The following is a 22,599-nucleotide window of genomic DNA, read 5'->3' as shown; positions in this document are numbered from 1 at the left end:
ACTGCAACACGGACACAGCACTGCCAGCCGGCTCAGCTGTGCCTGCTTATGTCTGCTTGTCCCTGCTCGGCTGTGCTCGGCTGTGCTCGGCTGTGCTCGTCTCTGCTCATCTCTGCTCGGCTGTACTCGTCTCTGCTCGGCTGTACTCGTCTCTGCTCGGCCCTGCTCGGTCTCTGCTTGTCTCTGCTAGTCTCTGCTCGGCTGTACTAGTCTCTGCTCGGCCCTGCTGGGTCTCTGCTCGCGTCTGCTTGTCTCTGCTCAGCTGTGCTTGTCTCTGCTCGTCTCTGCTCGGCTGTACTCGTCTCTGCTCAGCCCTGCTCGGTCTCGGCTCGTCTCTGCTCAGCTGTGCTTGTCTCTGCTCATCTCTGCTCGGCTGTACTCGTCTCTGCTCGGCCCTGCTCGGTCTCTGCTCGTCTCTACTCGGCTGTGTTCGTCTCTGCTCGGCTTTGCTCGGCTGTGTATACCGGCCCAGACGCCTCCCAGGACGGCAGAGGAAAGCCGAGTGCTGTATCACACGAACTGCCACCCCACACATGCAGAAATACATGGAGGCCTCTCCACTGAGTGAGCTGTTCCACTGGGTAAACAAAGCCCAGGCCTGCCCCTCAGTTGCTCTGTGAGGAACGGGGGTAGTGGAAAGGTTTCCGGGAACCACAACTGCAGAATATCAGTGCTAGTCATCCGGTGTGTAACTCCAGCTCCCAGAGGGCCTGTTGACTTGGGACTTAAACTCCCAGGGTTCTTTCGGTTCCCTGACATTGTACCCTGCTCTTAAAGGCACCCTGACAATTCCTATCACAGAAGCCCAGGCCGATGCTCGGTCCCAAGGGCCCTCCATCCCTCCCGGGCCTTAGTATGCGGCCGTCCGGCCTTGGAGCCCTGATCTTCCAACCACATGTGTCCAGGATCACTGTCCGGGAACCCCACCTGAGCTTAGGACGGCTTGGGCTGGGCTGCCTCGAGCTCAAAGGCCTGAGCCATCAAAGGTGGCGCCGTCTTGTGGCCACCAGCACTCACTGTAGGACGCTCAACCAGACTCTCAAAATCAAGGGAAGCAGCCAGGCCCAGAGAGGCATTCTCTCTCAAGGACACACTTTTTAGAGCTTGCGCACGAGTCCCATTACGGAAACCCTACCCACGCTCTGGGAGTCCGCATGGGCAGACAAAGCAGTCCAGAGCCACAGCACAGCACACAGCACACAGCACACAGCATGCTCCCTCGCAGGAGGCCGGCAGCTTTCTCTTTCTTTCTTTCTCTTCCTACCTGCCTGCCTGTCTCTCTCTGTCCTATTTGCTTGCAAGCACAGAGGAACAGAGAGGGAGAGACAGCAATTTTTCTGGCATCTGCTGGCTCACTTCCCCAAGGACCACCACCAGAGACAACTGTGGCTGGGTCAGGACAAGCCCAGGAACCAGGAGCTTCCTCCAGATCTCCCACAGGGCCACAGGGCCACAGGGGCACAGGGGCACAAGCCTCTAACCAAGACCAGAACCCCTAACCCTAACCAAAACCCTAAACAAGACCCAGACATATTACCAAACTCGCCATCCCAGAACCCACTTACCTTGTCATGTGCCCGGATCTCCAGCCATTTGCACCAGCGAGTCGGCCAACGTGGGGCTTGAACTTGCGGAGGTCCTTGCAGGCAGGGCGACTTCATGCTGACGTGGCAACGCCCCTGGGCATGCCCAGCACAGACACACACACTGACACCACCCGTGACCCGTCACACCGCCCTTTGCCCACATCCGGCCTGAGCCTCCCCCAATCACAGAGGACAGGGCCGACAGCAACGCCCCGAAGTGGGACGGCGTTTGCACAACACCCGTCGAGATCACACACCTCCAGCTACGGGGTTTTCACATGATGTGTAAAAACCAACCAACACTGAGGACACAAGCCTGCATGAGACAGTCAAGACCATCTGGCCACAGTGCGATGTCAGGAACAGGCACCTGGGCCCGGCGCCATAGCCTAGCGGCTAAAGTCCTCACCTTGAACGCACTGGGATCCCTTATGGGCACTGGTTCTAATCCCGGCGGCGGCTCCACTTCCCATCCAGCCCCCTGCTTGTGGCCTGGGAAAGCAGTCGAGGACAACCCAAAGCCTTGGGACCCTGCACCCTCGTGGGAGACCCAGAAGAGGTTCCAGGTTCCCGGCTTTGGATCGGCGCCCACCGGCCGTTGCGGCTCCGTTGGGGAGTGAATCATCAGATGGAAGATCTTCCTCTCTGTCTCTTCTCCTCTCTGTATATCTAACTTTGTAATGAAATAAATAAATCTGCTGAAAAAAAAAAAAAAAAAAAAAGGGCAGCTTTGCGCGCCCTCTCGTGGCCACCAGCACTCACTGCAGGACGCTCATCCCAGGCTCTCCTGCCAAATCAAGGGAAGCAGCCCAGCTCCAGCTCAGAGAGGCATTCGCTCTCAAGGACACTCTTTTTAGAGCTTGCACACAAGACCCATGACCGGAAGCCCTACGCACGCCCTGGCGGTCTGCATTGACAGACAAAAGCAGTCTAGAGCCACAGCACAGCACACAGCACACAGCACACAGCATGCTCCCTCGCAGGAGGCCGGCAGCTTTCTGTCTTTTCCTTCCTCCCTCCTGCCTCCCTCTGCCCCCTTTGCTTGGAAGCGCACAGGAACAGAGAGGGAGAGACAGCAAGCTTTCTGCCATCTGCTGGCTCACTTCCCCAAGGACCACCACCAGAGACAGCTGTGGCTGGGTCAGGACAAGCCCAGGAACCAGGGGCTTCCTCCAGATCTCCCACAGCACCACAGGGCCACAGGGGTACAGCGGCAAAGGGGCACAAGCCCTGGCAGCATCCTCCGCTGCTCTCCCAGGAGGATCGGCAGGGAGCTGGACTGCAGGGGAAGCACCCAGGATTCGAAGCAGTACCCATACAGGCCATCCGCCTCTCAGGCTGAGGCTTGACCCATTCGGACAATACCCCGCACCAACACACCACACAACACCACACCACACCACACCACACCACACCACACCAACCCTTGCTGGACCCTTCAGCAGCTCCTTCACCAGGCTGCTGAAGGTGCCTCTCCCCCTGGCTTGCACAACTTATGCTGTTGTGTGCTGTGAGAGCACCCGATACAGACGAGGGATCCAGGCGTGCTGCTACTCTACCTGTCCTGGGGAGAAGGACCTCTGTGAAGAACAGATGTCAGCTGTTGGGATGTCTTGTGGAAGGTGGCACATCAGCGGCGGCCGACGGTCCACAGCTGACCAGCAGGAGAAAGAGTCTTGAATCCAGAAGGATCCCTGGAGGAGGGTGAAGTACTCCCTGGTGAACAAGAGGGCAGCAGCATCTGGCTGGAGGCTGTGAGGCCAAATTCCTGCCTCCAAAGCACATGACAGGGATGGCTGACCCCTCAAGTGCTAGCTGGAGGTAGAAAGGGCAGCTTTGTGCACCCTGTCGTGTGCAGGCAGCACAGGCCCTGAAAGCCCTCCCTTGTGCGGGCCTTGGTGGCTCGCCGGCCATCATCAGATGTGCTGGGCAGCAGGGCTGCATGGTGCAGGGTGCTCTCCGCAGCAGCTGGGGCCTGGGACTTCCTATTGCAGATGGCTGCTGACCTCTGGTGCCTACTTCTCCATCCACCTGCTCCTGGCTTAGGAGCCCACATGCCCAGACACCACCCAGCTAGGCCGAGGAAGGCCGAGTAGTGTATCACATCACCCTAACCGCCACCCCACACATGCAAAAATACATGGAGCCGGGGCCCATCAGCGTGGCCTAGCGGCTGTTCGACCTTGGAGCCCTGATCTTCCAACAACACGTGCCCCGGAATACTGTCCGGGACCCCCACACGACGCTAGGATGGCTCGGGTTGGGCTGTCTAGAGCTCAGAGGGCCTGAGCCGACCAGGGGTAGAAAGGGCAGCTTGGGGCCCGGCGCCGTGGCCTAGCGGCTAAAGTCCTCAACTTGAACGCACTGGGATCCCATATGGGCACCGGTTCTAATCCCGGCGGCGGCTCCACTTCCCATCCAGCTCCCTGCTTGTGGCCTGGGAAAGCAGTCGAGGACGGCCCAAAGCTTTGGGACCCTGCACCCTCGTGGGAGACCCTGAAGAAGTTCCGGGTTCCCGGCTTTGGATCGGCACGCACCGGCCGTTGCGGCTCCGTTGGGGAGTGAATCATCAGATGGAAGATCTTCCTCTCTGTCTCTCCTCCTCTCTGTATATCTGACTTTGAAATAAAAAAAAAAATCCATGAAGCCCTCTTGGCAGCCCATCGGGGAGCTGCTCCACTTGCCAAAGAACTCCCGGAGCCTGCATCTCAGGGTGCTCTTCGAGGAATGGGGGTGGCGGTAAGGTTTCCCGGGACCTGATCTGGCAAAGTACAACCCCAGTTGGCTTGTGTAACACCAGCTCCCAGAGGGCCTCTGGGGACGCAGGCGTGGGACTCCAACTCCCAGAGGGCCTCTGGGTACGTTGACGTAGGACTCCAACTCCCAGAGGGCCTCTGGGGACGCTGACGTAGGATTCCAACTCCCAGAGGGCCTCTGGGGACGCTGACGTAGGACTCCAACTCCCAGAGGGCCTCTGGGGATGCTGACGTAGGACTCCAGCTCCCAGAGGGCCTGTGGGCACGCTGACGTGGTATTCCACCTCCCAGGCTTCTTTAAGTACCCTGCTATTAAAGGCACCCTGACACTTCCTATCTCACAGGCCCACGCTGATGCTAGGCCCCAATCTACCTCCTCCCCTCCCAGGCCTTGGTATGTGGGCTGTTCAGCATTGGAGCCCTGATCTTCCAACAACACGTGCCCCGGAATACTGTTCGGGACCCCCACACGACGCTAGGATGGCTCGGGTTGGGCTGTCTAGAGCTCAGAGGGCCTGAGCCGACCAGGGGTAGAAAGGGCAGCTTGGGGCCCGGCGCCGTAGCCTAGCGGCTAAAGTCCTCAACTTGAACGCACTGGGATCCCATATGGGCACCGGTTCTAATCCCGGCGGCGGCTCCACTTCCCATCCAGCTCCCTGCTTGTGGCCTGGGAAAGCAGTCGAGGACGGCCCAAAGCTTTGGGACCCTGCACCCTCGTGGGAGACCCAGAAGAAGTTCCAGGTTCCCGGCTTTGGATCGGCACGCACCGGCCGTTGCGGCTCCGTTGGGGAGTGAATCATCAGATGGAAGATCTTCCTCTCTGTCTCTTCTCCTCTCTGTATATCTGACTTTGTAATGAAATAAATAAATCTGCTGAAAAAAAAAAAAAAAATAAGGGCAGCTTTGCGCGCCCTCTCGTGGCCACCAGCACTCACTGCAGGACGCTCATCCCAGGCTCTCCTGCCAAATCAAGGGAAGCAGCCCAGCTCCAGCTCAGAGAGGCATTCGCTCTCAAGGACACTCTTTTTAGAGCTTGCACACAAGACCCATGACCGGAAGCCCTACGCACGCCCTGGCGGTCTGCATTGACAGACAAAAGCAGTCTAGAGCCACAGCACAGCACACAGCACACAGCACACAGCATGCTCCCTCGCAGGAGGCCGGCAGCTTTCTGTCTTTTCCTTCCTCCCTCCTGCCTCCCTCTGCCCCCTTTGCTTGGAAGCGCACAGGAACAGAGAGGGAGAGACAGCAAGCTTTCTGCCATCTGCTGGCTCACTTCCCCAAGGACCACCACCAGAGACAGCTGTGGCTGGGTCAGGACAAGCCCAGGAACCAGGGGCTTCCTCCAGATCTCCCACAGCGCCACAGGGCCACAGGGGTACAGCGGCAAAGGGGCACAAGCCCTGGCAGCATCCTCCGCTGCTCTCCCAGGAGGATCGGCAGGGAGCTGGACTGCAGGGGAAGCACCCAGGATTCGAAGCAGTACCCATACAGGCCATCCGCCTCTCAGGCTGAGGCTTGACCCATTCGGACAATACCCCGCACCAACACACCACACAACACCACACCACACCACACCAACCCTTGCTGGACCCTTCAGCAGCTCCTTCACCAGGCTGCTGAAGGTGCCTCTCCCCCTGGCTTGCACAACTTATGCCGTTGCGTGCTGTGAGAGCAGCCGCTACAGACGAGAGATCCAGGCATGTTGCTACTCTACCTGTCCTGGGGAGAAGGACCTCTGTGAAAAACAGACGTCAGCTGTTGGGATGTCTTGTGGAAGGTGGCACATCAGCGGCAGCCGACGGTCCACAGCTGACCAGCAGGAGAAAGAGTCTTGAATCCAGAAGGATCCCTGGAGGAGGGTGAAGCACTCCCTGGTGAACAAGAGGGCAGCAGCATCTGGCTGGAGGCTGTGAGGCCAAATTCCTGCCTCCAAAGCACATGACAGGGATGGCTGACCCCTCAAGTGCTAGCTGGAGGTAGAAAGGGCAGCTTTGTGCACCCTGTCGTGTGCAGGCAGCACAGGCCCTGAAAGCCCTCCCTTGTGCGGGCCTTGGTGGCTTGGTGGCTCGCCGGCCATCATCAGATGTGCTGGGCAGCAGGGCTGCATGGTGCAGGGTGCTCTCCGCAGCAGCTGGGGCCTGGGACTTCCTATTGCAGATGGCTGCTGACCTCTGGTGCCTACTTCTCCATCCACCTGCTCCTGGCTTAGGAGCCCACATGCCCAAACACCACCCAGCTAGGCCGAGGAAGGCCGAGTAGTGTATCACATCACCCTAACCGCCACCCCACACATGCAAAAATACATGGAGCCGGGGCCCATCAGCGTGGCCTAGCGGCTGTTCGACCTTGGAGCCCTGATCTTCCAACAACACGTGCCCAGGAATACTGTCCGGGACCCCCACACGACGCTAGGATGGCTCGGGTTGGGCTGTCTAGAGCTCAGAAGGCCTGAGCCGACCAGGGGTAGAAAGGGCAGCTTGGGGCCCAGCGCCGTAGCCTAGCAGCTAAAGTCCTCGCCTTGAAAGCCCCGGGATCCCATATGGGCACCGGTTCTATTCCCGGCGGCTCCACTTCCCATCCAGCTCCCTGCTTGTGGCCTGGGAAAGCAGTCAAGGACGGCCCAAAGCTTTGGGACCCTGCACCCTCGTGGGAGACCTGGAAGAGATTCCAGGTTCCCAGCTTTGGATCGGCCCTCACTGGCCGTTGCGGCTCAGTTGGGCAGTGAATCATCGGATGGAAGATCTTCCTCTCTGTCTCTTCTCCTCTCTGTATATCTGACTTTGTAATAAAATACATAAATCGGCTAAAAAAACAAAAAAAAAACAAACAAACAAAAACAAAGGCAGCTTTGCGCGCCCTCTCGTGGCCACCAGCACTCACTGCAGGACGCTCATCCCAGGCTCTCCTGCCAAATCAAGGGAAGCAGCCCAGCTCAGAGAGGCATTCGCTCTCAAGGACACTCTTTCTAGAGCTTGCACATGAGACCCAGGACGGAAGCCCTACGCATGCCCTGGGGGTCTGCATTGACAGACAAAAGCAGTCTAGAGCCACAGCATAGCACACAGCACACAGCATGCTCCCTCGCAGGAGGCCGGCAGCTTTCTGTCTTTTCCTTCCTCCCTCCTGCCTCCCTCTGCCCTCTTTTCTTGCAAGCACACAGGAACAGAGAGGGAGAGACAGCAATTTTTCTGGCATCTGCTGGCTCACTTTCCCAAGGACCACCACCAGAGACAGCCTAGGCTGGGTCAGGACAAGCCCAGGAACCAGGAGCTTCCTCCAGATCTCCCACAGGGCCACAGGGGCACAAGCCCTGGCAGCATCCTCCGCTGCTCTCCCAGGAGGATCGGCAGGGAGCTGGACTGCAGGGGAAGCACCCAGGATTTCAAGCAGCACCCATACAGGACATCTGCCTCTCAGGCTGAGGCTTGACCCACTGGGACACCACTTCGCCCCACCCCATACCACACGACTGAAACACCACACCATGCCACACCACACCACTAAAACACCACCCCACCCCTTGCTGGTTTCTTTACCAGCTCATTTGCCAGGCCGCATGCCTGCCCTCCTGGCTTGCAACATTTATGTCATACTATGCTGTGAGGGAAGCAAACACAAACGAGAGATACGGGAATGTTGCTACTCTACCTGTGCTGATGAGAAGGACCTCTGTGGAGAACAGACGTCAGCTGTTGGGATGTCTTGCGGCAGGTAGCACATCATCGGCCTCCGATGGTCCAGGGCTGACTTGCAGGAGAACGTGTCTTGAGTCCAAGATGATCCCTGGAGGAGGGTGAAGCACTCTCTGGTGAAGGAGAGGGCAACAGCATCTGGCTGGGCCTTGGGGCCAAATTCCTGCCTCCAAAGCACATGACAGGGATGGCTGACCCCTCAAGTGTTTCATTGGAGACTCTGATGAAGGGAAAGGGGTCCCATGAGTTCCTACAAAGAGATGGCTTGGGAGGTTGTCTCTGTCCCACAGGTATGAACTTGGTGCAAGGATCCAATAATAACCGGAGTGGATTACTGACTGATGGTCAATAGCCAAAGTTTATTAACAACACCAGACTTTTAAAGGAAGGTTGTCAGGTAGTTCTCCAGGGAGGCGGTGATAGAGCCATTTACATCTCAACAGCAAGGTGCAGTTCCCCAAAACACAGCTAGTTCCTCTAGCAGGTTGTCTATCTGAACCTGTGAACCAGGAAGTATCCTGCTCATTCATCTTCTTACCAATTGCTCCTGGCGCCTTTCGGGGAGATTTTACTGGCCATTGTCTCCCACTATAGCCAAGATTCTCAATGTCTTTCTGCAAATCCCCCTTCTGTGTTTTTTTTTTTTTTTTAATTAGGCCTGAAAGATGTAGCTAGGGAGAACATGCCCTTGGAAGAGCTGAAAATGGGAAGAACTGATACTATATGTGATACAAAAATAACTTCACCAGGGATCACATACGCTAACTACCTGTTACCTCATCTAACTCCTCCACATTCTTTTTTCCCCAGAGAATGGACCCTGGTGTCTGTCAGGGATAATTGGCCCGAGGTTAGGGTTAGGGTTAGGGATTTTTTGCTGTTGAAGTTAGCATAACTCATTGTAGATTACAGTCGGTTATTGATGTGAGATCATCACTCAAATATCTTTAAAACAAATACAAAACCTTGGCCAATTAAAGGCAGTGAGAAATTTGATAACCAATCAAAAACACAAGGATTACTTTAATATATGGAAACACTTTGCAGACAGCGAATATCACATTAATATAACTTACACCTTGAAATAATCTAATAGTGTGTTAGAGTCCAATTCTATACCAAATTATTTATGATAAAATTTGACATTTTTGAAAATGTGCCCAAAAAACCCCTCAAGGTTTATAAGAGCTTAGTATCTTCATTGAATTCCAAGTTCCCAAAAGTTGCCATGGATATGCAAATGAAGTCAGCTTGCCAAACATTTATCACAACAAAAGACCCTCCAAGGTAGAATTCATAAGCCCAGAAAACAAGTTCTTGTTGAGAGCACCTAATGATCTATGGGGCTGTCTAGCACAGCACCGCAGACCAATGCCCTGACGAGGGAAGTGGTAAACAAGTTCAGGAAGTGTCTTCCCCTTGGGGCATGGCTGTGTGTCCTGCCTGCGGGGTGACCTTTTAGCTGATTGGTCGCTTCCCACGTGCAGGGGTGACCTTTTAGCTGATTGGCTAGGTGTTATATATAAGCAGGTTGGGTCCTGGAGAGCAGACAGAGTGGAGAGCAGACAGAGTAGAGAAGCAGACAGAGCAGAGAGGCAGACATAGTAGAGAGAAAGAAGGAGCAGACGGCTTTCCTGTTTGCATGCTGCCTGACGGAATAAAGAGTTTCTACACAGTCACTCAGCGTCGGGTTTTCTTCTGCGGGTCCGGAGATTCCCCGACAGTTCTGCCAAATTTTTCTTTTTTGCTTGACTTTTTCTTTTTTCGCATTTTATAAAGCTATTTCAAATGTGGGTGTCCAGGCAACAGAATCAAAACCTTGAGAGAGAAAAATGGTCATTACTTTGAAATCTAGCTGTTGAAGTGTAAGGCCCCGCAACACGGAACACCTTACCATCTGAGTTTCCCCAATGACCACCGAAGACGAGGCTTGATGCAAAAGCAAGAGGCTTTATTCGATCACCAGCGCGCTGGGGCTGGGGCCAGTTCCTCACGCAGGAGGCTAGGCATCGACCCCAAATCATGGCAAGGCATTTCTTTTAAAGGCTGAACCAAGGCTAAAATCATAAAACCATATAACCATAAAACCACAACCATAAGCAGGAAAAGCAAAGGCTAAAACCATAACCATAAGCAGGGAAGGGGAAACCTAAACATAAACAGGGAGGGGGAACCATTAACATAAACAGGGAGGGGGCCATGCAGTTAGGGGTGGAGGCTAGTTGCAGGTGCCCCTTATCTCTCAGGCTCCCAGGCTCTATCATGAAATGTTCATTCAACTATTCACTGTCCTTTACCACAAGCAGAATACTGCCGGGGGTCCGTGCAGTAGGTGTGAATAACACAAAGGTGTGAAGAGAACAGCTCCCTGACTGGCAGGGCCCAGGGAGCTTCCAGCTGCTTGGCAGGGCCTAGCAGATTCATCTCTGACCACCTTGACGCAGTTTTCACCCACTTTGGCATGGGCACTCAACCACCCCACTAAGAATTTTGTATTGAGGCATTGTCTGCCCCTGTGAGATGGCTTTTACAACCAACATGAGCTTAAGAGTTAATGTTACTGATAATGTCCTGGTGAGTGGGCCTTTAACTGCACACAGGAGTACAATCAAGCCCATGCTGTTTCCAGACACCTTATTGTGTACCTACCCATTGCCATAAAATCTGGCCCGAACATTTAGCATGCTTTCTGGGAAATGGCTTGATAAGAATTTTACAAACTAATGGAAGTGATGAGAGTATGGGTTAAAACTGCCATGACAAAAAACATAGCTACTGGGACCCTAAAAGCTATCCTGTTACTGTGACCCTAAGGGCCATCCTGCTAGGACAAAAAATATAGCTACTGGGACCCTAAAAGCTATCCTGTTACTGGGACCCTAAAAGTTATCTCGTTACTGTGACCCTAAAGGCTATCCTGTTACTGGGACCCTAACGGCTATCCTGCCAAGGCAAAAAAATATAGTTACTGTGACCTTAAGGGTTAGCCTGTCCTTGCAACTCTTTAGAACATAGAAACTGTAGTTGCTTTAGCTGCTTTCATAATTTCTAACTAGAGGAAATATAGGCTGATTTCACTAACATCACAAAGATATACTTTTGATTATTGTTTGATCACTTATGAGGTTGTAGAACCTGCAGTTGTAGAGGAACTTAATGTTCGGAACCTTTTGTCTTAGATCTTTGTTTTTTCTCTTTTGATGTATTTCTCCCATTAAGTGATGGATAAGTTGTAGAATAAGAATTGTAGTAAGAGTGTATTACTGAATAAGATGTGTTGTCTACTGAGAAATTCTTGGCTGCAACGTTGGAATGGATAATACCTGTCTTAAGGTGAAACAATTTGTAGAATTGTCTTTGGAAACACTCACTTGTCCATTGTAGAATTGAAACATAAATGGAGTAAACTTGGCTCATTGCTAATTACAATTCTTTCCGCCGTTATAACTCTTGCTTTACTTGTTCAGTTAACAAACTGTGTGAGCTTGCTGACCTAATGGCCTTTAGTGCCAATGACCCGTAATCCCCATAGACCAAGACCCCGGACTTACTAACCCATACATAATTCAAGGTAGGGGCCTGGTTGTCACAGGTGGCGCCAAGGTTAGAGCCCAGACGTGAGGAGAGCGGATGAAGACTGGCAAACCAAGATAAGCAAGGAATGTGGAATCCTTCCTCAATCATCTCTCAGGAAGCTGTAAATTGTGCCCCCCTGAGGCTATGTCAAAATGCCCCTAAAAGAAAACCTTGTACTGCTTCTGTATAAATAAAGCGGACAGCTTTCTCGCGGGGTCCACAATGATCAAGGAATCCTAGTGGTCCGTCTCTCCTTTCTTTCTCTCTTCACGCCTCATCGCACCCTTCTCGAGCTCCGGACTCAGCTGGAGCTGGTCTCCGGCAGAATACAGAAAGCAAAAAAGCAAATTAAATCCTTCTGTCCTTTCAATCCTAAATGTTCCTTTTCAGAACTTGTTGTAGGGGTTTTTGACCCCAAATACAGCAGCAACCTCAATTCTTGTCTCGCAGGAAAGTAGAATTTTCGTGCGGACACAGTTTACTTTTAAAGCAAGATTTATTAGAAAAGTTGAGAAAGGAGACTCCCGTCCTAGTGACAGGAGGGGGCTCTGAGATAGAAAAGACCCTAGTCCTCTGCCATAGTGGCAGGAGGAAAAGTGGAAAAGAGACCCGTATCAATGGTGGGGAAAGCATCTTTTTTTTTTTTTTTTTTTTTTTCTTAAGATTTTACTATCATTGGAAAGCCGGATATACAGAGAGGAGGAGAGACAGAGAGGAAGATCTTCCGTCCGATGTTTCACTCCCCAAGTGAGCCACAACAGGCCGGTGCGCACCGATCCGATGCCGGGAACCTGGAACCTCTTCCAGGTCTCCCACAAGGGTGCAGGGTCCCAAAGCTTTGGGCCGTCCTCGACTGCTTTCCCAGGCCACAAGCAGGGAGCTGGATGAGAAGTGGAGCCGCCGGGATTAGAACCGGCGCCCATATGGGATCCCGGGGCGTTCAAGGCGAGGACTTTAGCCGCTAGGCCACGCCGCCGGGCCCAGGGAAAGCATCTTTTAAAGGTTCCCCTCAAAGATGTTCCCCCATAAACAAAGAAAAATCCTGGTTTCCATGGTACCTGGCCTTGGGACAAAAGGCCGGAAAGGTGTCACTGGCCAACTTCCTTGGTCCCTATCTAATGATAAAGAGGCCAGTCTGAAGCCCTCCCCCTTGGCAATGGCTGGAGACAGAATTGGGCTGAGGCTTCAGGTGGGGGAAAGCATGTTCCTGATAAGATATGCACTTGTCTCTTGGGAAAGCATGTTCCTGATAAGATATGCACTTGTCTTGGGAGAGACGTGCTCTGGTGAATCCAAGACGTGGTGGGGAAAATACCCCTTTATATTTGAGAAAAAAAATGACTTGGGGACCCAGAAAACCCTAACTACCTACTACCCAGTCTAACTCCTCTCACAAACTGAAGGCCTGTGTTCCAGCTTCCCTATTCCAAAAGACATGCAGGAAACAACCTGGGTACATTAACACAAAAAACAGCAAACATTCACCTTATAATGAAATAATGCCATCACCCAAATACTCCTTAAAGCAAGAACATCACCTTTGCTAATTTTAAACAATGAGGACTTAAAGAAACAGAGAACATAAACTTAATATAAAAACTTGTACTTAAAAATTAGCATATATGGCTAAGCATATATGGTTAAGGAATAAGTGCTATATGAATAATATGCATTCACCACAATTGATTGGCATTTCATCCTCCAGGACTTATACTTGCACGGTAACAAGCAGAGATGGAGCGTTGAGAAAGTGGCAGTTTGAAGTTTGTAGCTTCTTGCAGAGACAAATTGAATAGGATATTCCTGTTACATAAAAGCCAGGAGCCAGGAGCTTCTTCCAGGTCTCCCATGCAGGTGCAGGGTCCCAAGGCTTTGGGCCATCCTCCACTGCTTTCCCAGGCCACAGGCAGGGAGCTGGACGGGAAGTGGAGCAGCTGGGATTAGAACTCCCGCCCATATGGGATCCAGGCGGGTTCAAGGCGAGGACTTCAACTGCTAGGCCATGCTGCTGGGGGGGCCCCCCTAACTTGTTTGGGGCCCCCCTAACTTGGTTTTCTATGGAGTCTGTCAAACATCTTATAAAATCAGCATAAGATTCTCTGGCCCCTTGGATGACTTTTGTATAACTGCCTGCAAATTCAGACCCGGTTTCCATTTTCTCCCATGCCCACAGTGCTGCATCCCTTATAAGGGTGAGCGCAGCTTGAGGTAGCTGTATCTGTTGCTCTGTAGTAACCCACTGTCCATCTCCAACCAACATATCATAAGTCAGTTGTCCTCCACCAGGGAGTTGCCAACCTGATGCTTCTAAGGATCACAATTTTTCCTTAGCCATATCACTTCTCCGCATTTTCCACTGTAAATATTGAGAGGGAGAAAGCCCTATTTTTGCTATTACTTCAAAATCATGAGGAATCCAGTTTGCTCCCTGGCTCCAGCCATTCCAATATTCCCACACATAAGAAGAAGTAGGTCCGTAGGACACACAAGCCTTTTTAAAAGCTGTGTTGGCATTAACATCTAGGCTTTCATAGGTAGGTTGATTATTTTCTTGACTAAGTATAATTGCAAAAAGCAATCAGAATTGATGAGGTCTCTGGGAAACATCAGACATCAGGCAACGTCTTTGATCAGATTTAAGAGTGAGACAGTGTGGGCTGATATTTAACTGTTCCTTTATCCCAGCCTCATTTACCTCACTGGAGAAATCCTGTGGTTTAACACAAAATTTTCTTCTTTTTCTTAGTTCTAGTTTCATTTTCTGTCACATTACGATAATATCTTCCATTAGGAGAATCTCCCCTGAGTTTTCTTTTTCTAATGTCCACATCTGTATTATAAAGCCTTTCTCTTTTAGCTGCATTACAGTGGCTGTCGCGAACACCGAGCCCGGTTACTCGAACAAACGCGACTAGTCAAGAGGATGGATGTTTGCAATCAGGCGAGCACACACCAAACAGGACGGGGGAAGCCACCGAGAGCACCCTTGGCTTCGGCCTAGTGGGAACCTGCTGGGCCTACTGGCTTCAGTGACTGGGAACAAGGCATGGGTTTATATACAATTCAGTGGGCCAAACAATCAGGTGTTACAGTGTTTTGATTGGTTATTACATGTTATCTATCAACAACACTTGCTTTCTCTCAGTTCTGAAAAACATGGTTTTTTTTAACATATTTATCAAGACACATTTTCTTCTTCTTTTATCATTTTTACCATAACTTGTTTTTCATGACATGCTCACATACACTGGGGTTTCTTGACTGGAGTGACAGGAGAGGTGGCCCCATTTCACCAGTAGTTTAGGAAGATGGAGTCACCTCTGTTCAAAAGCTCCAACATACATACTATATCCATTATTAAGTCACAGCATAATTTACATAAAAGGCCTATTATTATAGCTATTTCTGGGTCATTAATCTCAGATAAAAGTGTAGTAACATTAAAGATATAATTAAGATTATTGTTAATGTTACTACCCATATCTCCCATAGATTCATTTTTATCTATACCCATTTAAGTATGTATTGATGGAGCAGTAGAGATGCAGATGGGAGTAAACAAACACTTACAACCAGACTGTTCCTGTCAGTGGCACCTCCTCCTAGCCGGGTCTCTCACACGTTCTCTTTCAGCCTCTCCATCTGTAGTATAAGCCATTTCTTTCCTATCCACATTATGCTGGCGTCTCCTGTTAGGGAAGTGTCTCACGGGCTGCTCTTTGCCATCCTCCTTATCTTTACTATGAAGCATTGCTTTTTTAGCCATATTACAGCGGCCTTTCCTGTTACATGGACCTCTTAAGGGTTCACTTTCTCTTCCTTCCTCATCTGTACTAGGAAACATTTCTTTTTTAGCTACATTTTGGGGGTGTCTCCTCTTAGAGGAGTTTCTTACAGATTCCTCTCCTAAAATAATAGTAACAGCTTTAATTAAAGCCCATGTAATCCAAAACTAACGTGAATATCTTCTATTCTTCCGGCTTTTTCACCATTTTTCTAAGTAAAATTCTTAAATTCAATTTCTAGTGTCCCTTCACCTGGAGACCAAGGATTATATTCATACATAAGCTATAATAAGAATGCAATTGCTGCCTAGTTACCTTTGCTCCACTTTTCACTAAACATTTCTGCATAAGCGAGATAAAGGACTGTGCTCTGCACTGGTTCTGGCCCATTTTCCCACTCACCACTTTCTGCGGGGGTCTCCGCTGCATTTTCTCTTCTTAAGTCCCTGTTAGGCAGTACTTGTTGCTGTCCCACAGTGATGGACTTGGTGCACGGAGCTGATAATACCACGTGCAAACTACTGACTATGATGAATAGCCAAAGTTTAACAGCACCAGACTCTTAAAGGAAGGTTGTCAGGTACTCATCCAGGGAGGAGGGGCTTGAGCCATTTACATCTCAACAGCAAGGTACTGTTCCCCAAAACACAGCTAGTTCCTCTAGCAGGTTCTTTTTTTTTTTTTCTCTAGCAGGTTCTTATCTAAACCTGTGAACCCGATTCCTGCTCATTCATCTCCTCATCAATTGCTCCTGGCTCCTGCAGAGAAGATTCAACTGGCTATTGTCTCCCACAATAGCAAAGATTCTGAATGTCCTTGTACAGGAGGCCATGCTGAACACCCACATACAGAGGAGGCCTGTGGCCCCTTATGGACACACACACACACACACACAGGTCCTATAGGAGAGAAAGACAGTGGGCAGGCAGGCAGGCAAGAGGGCAGGGACAGACTCCAACACCTGGGAAAGGGGTCATGACAGCACCGCCTGGAGGAGCAAACAAGCAGGTCATTGTGGGGAGGCCACAGCCATGCACGTAGGCTTGAGCTGTCGAGCGCCGAGGTAGGAAAGTGTCCTGTGAAAACTGATGAGCAGCCACCAGAGAGAGCGCGGGAGAAGCCCTGGAGCCTGGAGACACCCACAAAGTATGGCACGGCTTCTGCCGAAAAGCAGGAGCGTAACAGACCTGTTGCCAGAAACCAGCAATAAGCAAGTGAGCAGGCGAGCGGTGTCTATTGGGGCAACTTGAGATCAAGCACTGAGTGGGGAGGGGTATGCAGGACAGCTGTGGAGGGCCTCCAGGAGGGGCTGGGGTACACGGCCAAGGCAGGGGCAAGCGGGGAAGGGGTGAGGGGTGTCTGAGCAGAGGCCAGGGATATGTGGCAGCTCCTCCCCAAAGTGGCCTCCCCAAAAGAAGGGTTCAGGGCAGAATGCAGGAAAGGCTGCAGGAAAACAGTCCAGGGATTCAGCCCTGTGCTGCAGGGAGCACAGGCCCTGAAAGCCCTCCCTTGTCCAGGCCCAGGTGCCTCCCCGCTCACCGTCACACCTGCTCATGACTTCTGCCACCTACAGCACAAGTTCCCAAGTGTGCTCCAAAAAGCCTGACCATCTCCTTGCACTGCACCACAGACACAGTGCTACATGGCAGATAGGCTCGGCTCGCCTCAGCTCCACTAGGCTTGGCTTGGCCGGAAGAGAGGTGCTGGGAATATACGCCCCAGGATGCACCTTGAGAGACAAAGGAATTGTCCCAGAGGCCCCCTCGGAACGCTACCTAGTGAAACATCCTTTCCCAAAATGCCTCATGACAGACCAGGGCTAGGAGTTCCTGTCCCAGAGTGCACCACGACAAGCCAGGGGGTAGCGCTTCCTGATACAAAGCACCCCACAACCTGGAGTGCCACACGACAGGCCAGGGCTAGGACTTCCTGGCCCAGAGCGCCCCACGATAGGCCTGGGGCAGGGCTTCCTGGCCTGAAGCACCGCATGCCAGGCTTGGGGTAGGACTTCCTGGCCTGGAGCACCCCATGCCAGGCTGGGCAGTAGGACTACATGTTCCAGGGTGTTCTTTAGCAGCTAAAGGCTGGGACTTCCTATTCCACACGGCTCATGACCTCTGGCGCCTACTTGCCCATCTACCTGCTCCTGGCTTATGAGTCCACATGCCCAGCCACCACCCAGCTAGGTGGTGGGAGGCCGAGTGGTGTATCCCCCTAACCCTAACTCACTAACACCACCCCACATATGCCAAAATATATGAGCCCTCTCCGCAGACCTTCCTGGAGGAAGGTGAAGCATGCCATGGTGAACCAGAGGGCAGCAGCATCTGGCAGGGGACTGTGGGGCACAATTCCTGCCTCAAATGCCCACGACAGAGATGCGTGACCCCTCAAGATGGAGCTGCTCCAATTTCCTAAAGAACACCCAGGGCCTGCATCTGTTTGTTCTGCGAGGGATGGGAGTGGTGGTAACATTCCGTAAGACTTCATCTCCCGGGCCTGGCGGCATGGCCTAGCAGCTAAAGTCCTTGCCTTGAAAGCCCCGGGATCCCATATGGGCGCCGGTTCTAATCCCAGGCAGCTCCACTTCCCATCCAGCTCCCTGCTTGTGGCCTGGGAAAGCAGTTAAGGACGGCCCAAAGCTTTGGGACCCTGCACCTGCGTGGGAGACCCGGAGGAGGTTCCAGGTTCCCGGCTTCGGATCGGTGCGCATCGGCCCGTTGCGGCTCACTTGGGGAGTGAATCATCGGACGGAAGATCTTCCTCTCTGTCTCTCCTCCTCTGTGTATATCTGGCTGTAATAAAATGAATAAAAAAAAAGACTTCATCTCCCAAAGTGTAATACTAGTTGGCTGATGTGTAACTCCACCTCCCAGAGTGCTTTTGGGTGCCATAACGTGGGACTCCACCTCCCAAAGGGCCTGTGGGTGCTTTGGCATGGAACTCCATCTCCCAGAGTGCTTTTGGGTGCCCTGATGTGGGACTGCACCTCCCAGAGTGCCGTGCTGGTGAACGCCCGGCACTTCCTATCCCAGAGGGACAGGCCTGTGGAAGAACCCTGGGTCCTCTGCCCTGTCCCTGGTTGGCCTCCCACCCCCATCTGGAGGTGGTAGTATCCAATGTTAAAACCCTTTTCAAACACCAGATGCAGAGTTGAACACTCAAATGCCTGCAGCGGCCAGACATGCAACAAGGCCGGCCCGCTGGCCTTGTGACTAATGTCCTCGCCTTGCATGTGCAGACATCCCATGTGGGCATCGGTCGTATCCCAGTGCTCCCCTTCCCATCCAGCTCCCTGCTGTTGAGGATGACCCAAAGTCTTGGGACTCTGCACCCGCGTGGGAGACCTGGAAGCAGCTCCTGGCTTCGGACCAGCTAGGCTCTAGTGCATCAGCTTGGCTCAAGCAGTTGCAGCCGCTTGGGGAGTGAATCAGCAGGTGAAAGATCTTTCTGTTTTTCCTTCTCTCTGTAAATCTGAGTTTCCAATAAAAATAAGTAAGTTTTTGTTTTTTTTAAGATGACAACAGTAGAGAGTAGTGGTGACTGTGGAAAAGTTTTAAGTATATGTCTAGCAGAAGAAATTCCAGTTCAATTAAAGAAGGCAGTTGTGCTGGTAAAACAAGGCCACAAAATGTCAGATTAGTCACAGGACTGGATTTAACCCATCTACTTTCTTTTTTTTTTTTTTTAAGATTTGTTTATTTTTATTACAAAGTCAGATATGCAGAGAGGAGGGGAGACAGAGAGGAAGATCTTCCCTCTGATGATTCACTCCCCAAGTGAGCGCAATGGCCGGTGCTGCGCCTATCCGAAGCCAGGAACCAGGAACCTCTTCCGGGTCTCCCACGCAGGTGCAGGGTCCCAAAGCTTTGGGCCATCCTCAACTGCTTTCCCAGGCCACAAGCAGGGAGTTGGATGGGAAGTGGAGCTGCCGGGATTAGAACCGGCGCCCATGTGGGATCCCGGTGCGTTCAAGGCGAGGACTTTAGCTGCTAGGCCACGTCGCTGGGCCCTACCCCATCTACTTTCAAACCTAAAGAATTAAAAAGCCATGTGACACAGTAAAATGGAAGGAACTGGGTTTAGGAATCCAGCTAACCAAGGCCACTGAGCCTGGTCTGCCTTGGCTTTGATTTGAGGTTGTCTTTGCCCTGGGATCCAGCTCTGCACCTTGCAGTCCAGCGCTGGTTCCCTCACTGCGTTTGGAAATGCTGAGCTGTGTTGTGATGGCCTCACACAGGTTTCACCTGCAGCTCAGGTTCACATGAAGCACCTCCCTATCCTGTTTTCCCAAAGAAGGTCCCAATTTCCACACTAAACTGTTTCCATCCCTATTCCTAAAGCAAAGTCACCCACTCTCAATGCTACAGTATCCAAAAATTTGGAGATACAGCACTAGGCTTCCAAAGGTCGCCATTGTAATGCTGCTGACTGGGGGTGGTTTCCGCTTGCTTGAAGTGTTAAAATGCTTGTAGCTTGCATTGGCCAACAGAACACAGGAAGAGTGGTGGGGTGCCAGCTCACCCCAGTGCCTTGGCTTCAGGAGTCCTTGTGAGCTTTCAATCTCATTTGTAGTCTTAAATCCACCATCAAGACAGGAGTGGTTAGGCAGCTGGAAGACAAGAAAGCATATGACACCCAGGGGCCAGAGCCACCTGGTAGACTCACAGCAGCCCTCAGATATATGGGGAAGATCAACCAACATTATGGGTGAAATGAATTCATATGTTTAAGCCACTATGTTTGGGTTGGTTGCTATGCAACAATCACTAGCCAATACTTCTAGGAACTTCCTTCTTCTGTCTATAAACTCCTTTTCTGGTGTATTTCTGTGACTTTCAATGAAGCATCTCCTCTGTCTCACTTTGCACCTATTTTTAAGCATCCTTCTCTAAGAATTGTTCGTACGAAGTAAAGAAGGAACATCTCGGGGTTGGTGATATGCTGCATGGGGTAAGCCCCCGCCTCTGGCACCGATGCCCCGTACAGCCCCCGTTCCAGTGTCCCATTCTGGAGACTGTCTCTCCCCACGTTGGCCATTTTCTTTGCTGTGCAGCAGCTTTTTACTTTTAATGAAACATGCATCTATTTTTGTTTTCCTTTTCTTTGCTTTTTGGATCTTATCAATAAATCACTGTCAATTCCAGTGTCCTGCAGCATTTCCCCCAGGTTTTCTTCTAATGGTTTTGTAGCTTCAGTTCTGCCTTAACAAGGTCTCTCAAACAGTAGATCAGACTAAGCATTTCCATTTCAGTCACAACATGCCTATTGAGTACTTATTTTTTTCCTTAAGATTTATTATATTTATTCATTTGGAAGGCAGAGTTACAGAAAGAGGGAGAGGGAGAGATGGTTGAGCTTTACTTCACTCGCCAAAACCAGGACCAATCCATGCTGAAGAGAGAAGCCAGGAACTCAGCATCCCATCTTGGTGGCAGGAGCAAAAGCACTTGGGCCACCTTGATCTGTCTTGCCAGGCGCTGGATGGGAAGCAGAGCAACCAACAGCAATCATACAGCATGCTGGCACTATAGGTATGCCCTAAACCCCTGTGCACAATGCCAGCCCATTTTGGGCCTTAAAATCTTTCTTCCCTTTTAGTTTTTCTTTTTTAAATAAAGATTTATTTATTTTTATTGGAAAGTCAGATATACAGAGAGGAGGAGGAGAGACAGAGAGAAAGATCATCCGATGATCCACTCCCCAAGTCACAACGGCTGGTGCTATGCCGATCCGGAGCCAGGAGCCAGGAACCTCCTTCAGTCTCCCACACGGGCACAGAGTCCCAAGACTTTGGGCCGTCCTCCATTGCTTTCTCAGGCCACAAGCAGGGAGCTGGATGGGAAGAGGAGCTGCTGGGATCAGAACTGGTGCCCATATGGGATCCCGGCGCACTCAATGTGAGGACTTTAGCTGCTAGGCCACGCTGCCAGGCCCTCATTTTTAGTTTTATAAACTACATGTGTATGGTGAAATGCAGGCATGTAGCTTTATTCTACATGCAAATACCCGATTTTTCCCAGTGCCACTTATCGAAAAGATAATCCTTTCTCAAAGGTGTGGGTATAGTAGCTTGGTTGACTTGCAATTGGCTGCTGGACACACATGTTCACTTCCAAACTCTACACGCAGGGAGTTTTCTACCTTCCGATATTTTCATTTTGTGTCAGTGCCTCATCCTTTGGAGGCCTCCCTTCAGTGTATCTTGGAGGACAGGTCTGGGTTGATAAACTCAGCATTTTTTCATCAGAGTATTTTTCCATCTCTGTCATAGCTAAAGGACAGCTTTGCCGGGTACAGTGCTCTTGCTTGGCTGGCTTTTGTTTTCTTTTGTCTTGTTACTTTATAGCTGAGAAAATCTCACCCCGTTCTCTCCTAGCTGATAAAGTTCCTGCCAGAAAGCCTGCCATCAAGTGAATGAGGATGTGGGTGTTAGTTGATTTTTTGTTTTTGTTTTCTTTTGTGGCTTTGAAAATCCTCTCTTTACCTTGAACTTTGTAGAGCTTGGTTCTACTGAGTCGTGCCCTGTGACCCTCCTGTATCTGAACAGTTGCATCTTTCTCTATGTTTGGAAATATTTCTCTTATCTCTCCTATGCCTCTCTGCCCCTTGGCTTTTTCATGTCTTTGAACCCACTTGGCTTGAATATTTGTTCTCTCAATGCTGTTCCAAAGTTCCCCAAATCTTTCTTCCTTATCTTCTTCATTTTTCCTTTGAAGAAAGAATATTTTCAGGCCCAGCACCATGACCTAGTGGCGAAAGTCCTCGCCTTGAACATGCCAGGATCCCATATGGGCACTGGTTCTAATTCCGGCAGCTCCACTTCCCATCCAACTCCCTGCTTCTGGCCTGGGAAAGCAGTTGAGGACGGCCCAATGCATTGGGACCCTGCACCTGCGTGGGAGACCCGGAAGAGGTTCCTGGCTCCTGGCTCCGGATCGGCGCGCATTGGGCCATTGCGCTCACTTGGGGAGTGAATCATCGGACGGAAGATCTTCCTCTCTGTCTCTCCTCCTCTCTGTATATCTGACTTTGTAATAAACTGCATAAATCTTATATATATATATATATAGTGTTAATTTTACATGAACTTTTAAAAGACCACTCATTCTTTCTCCAGTTCCAGAATAAATCCAAGGTCAAAAGTCTCGCACCCAGTGAATGGGTTCTTGTGGAGGAAGGTGAAAGAGCAACAAAGCAC

Source organism: Ochotona princeps, unplaced genomic scaffold (assembly GCF_030435755.1).
Source record: "Ochotona princeps isolate mOchPri1 unplaced genomic scaffold, mOchPri1.hap1 HAP1_SCAFFOLD_121, whole genome shotgun sequence".
NCBI classification, from domain to species: Eukaryota; Metazoa; Chordata; class Mammalia; order Lagomorpha; family Ochotonidae; genus Ochotona; species Ochotona princeps.
The sequence above is the reverse complement of the archived record's forward strand: the minus strand, read 5'-3'. Positions refer to the sequence as shown.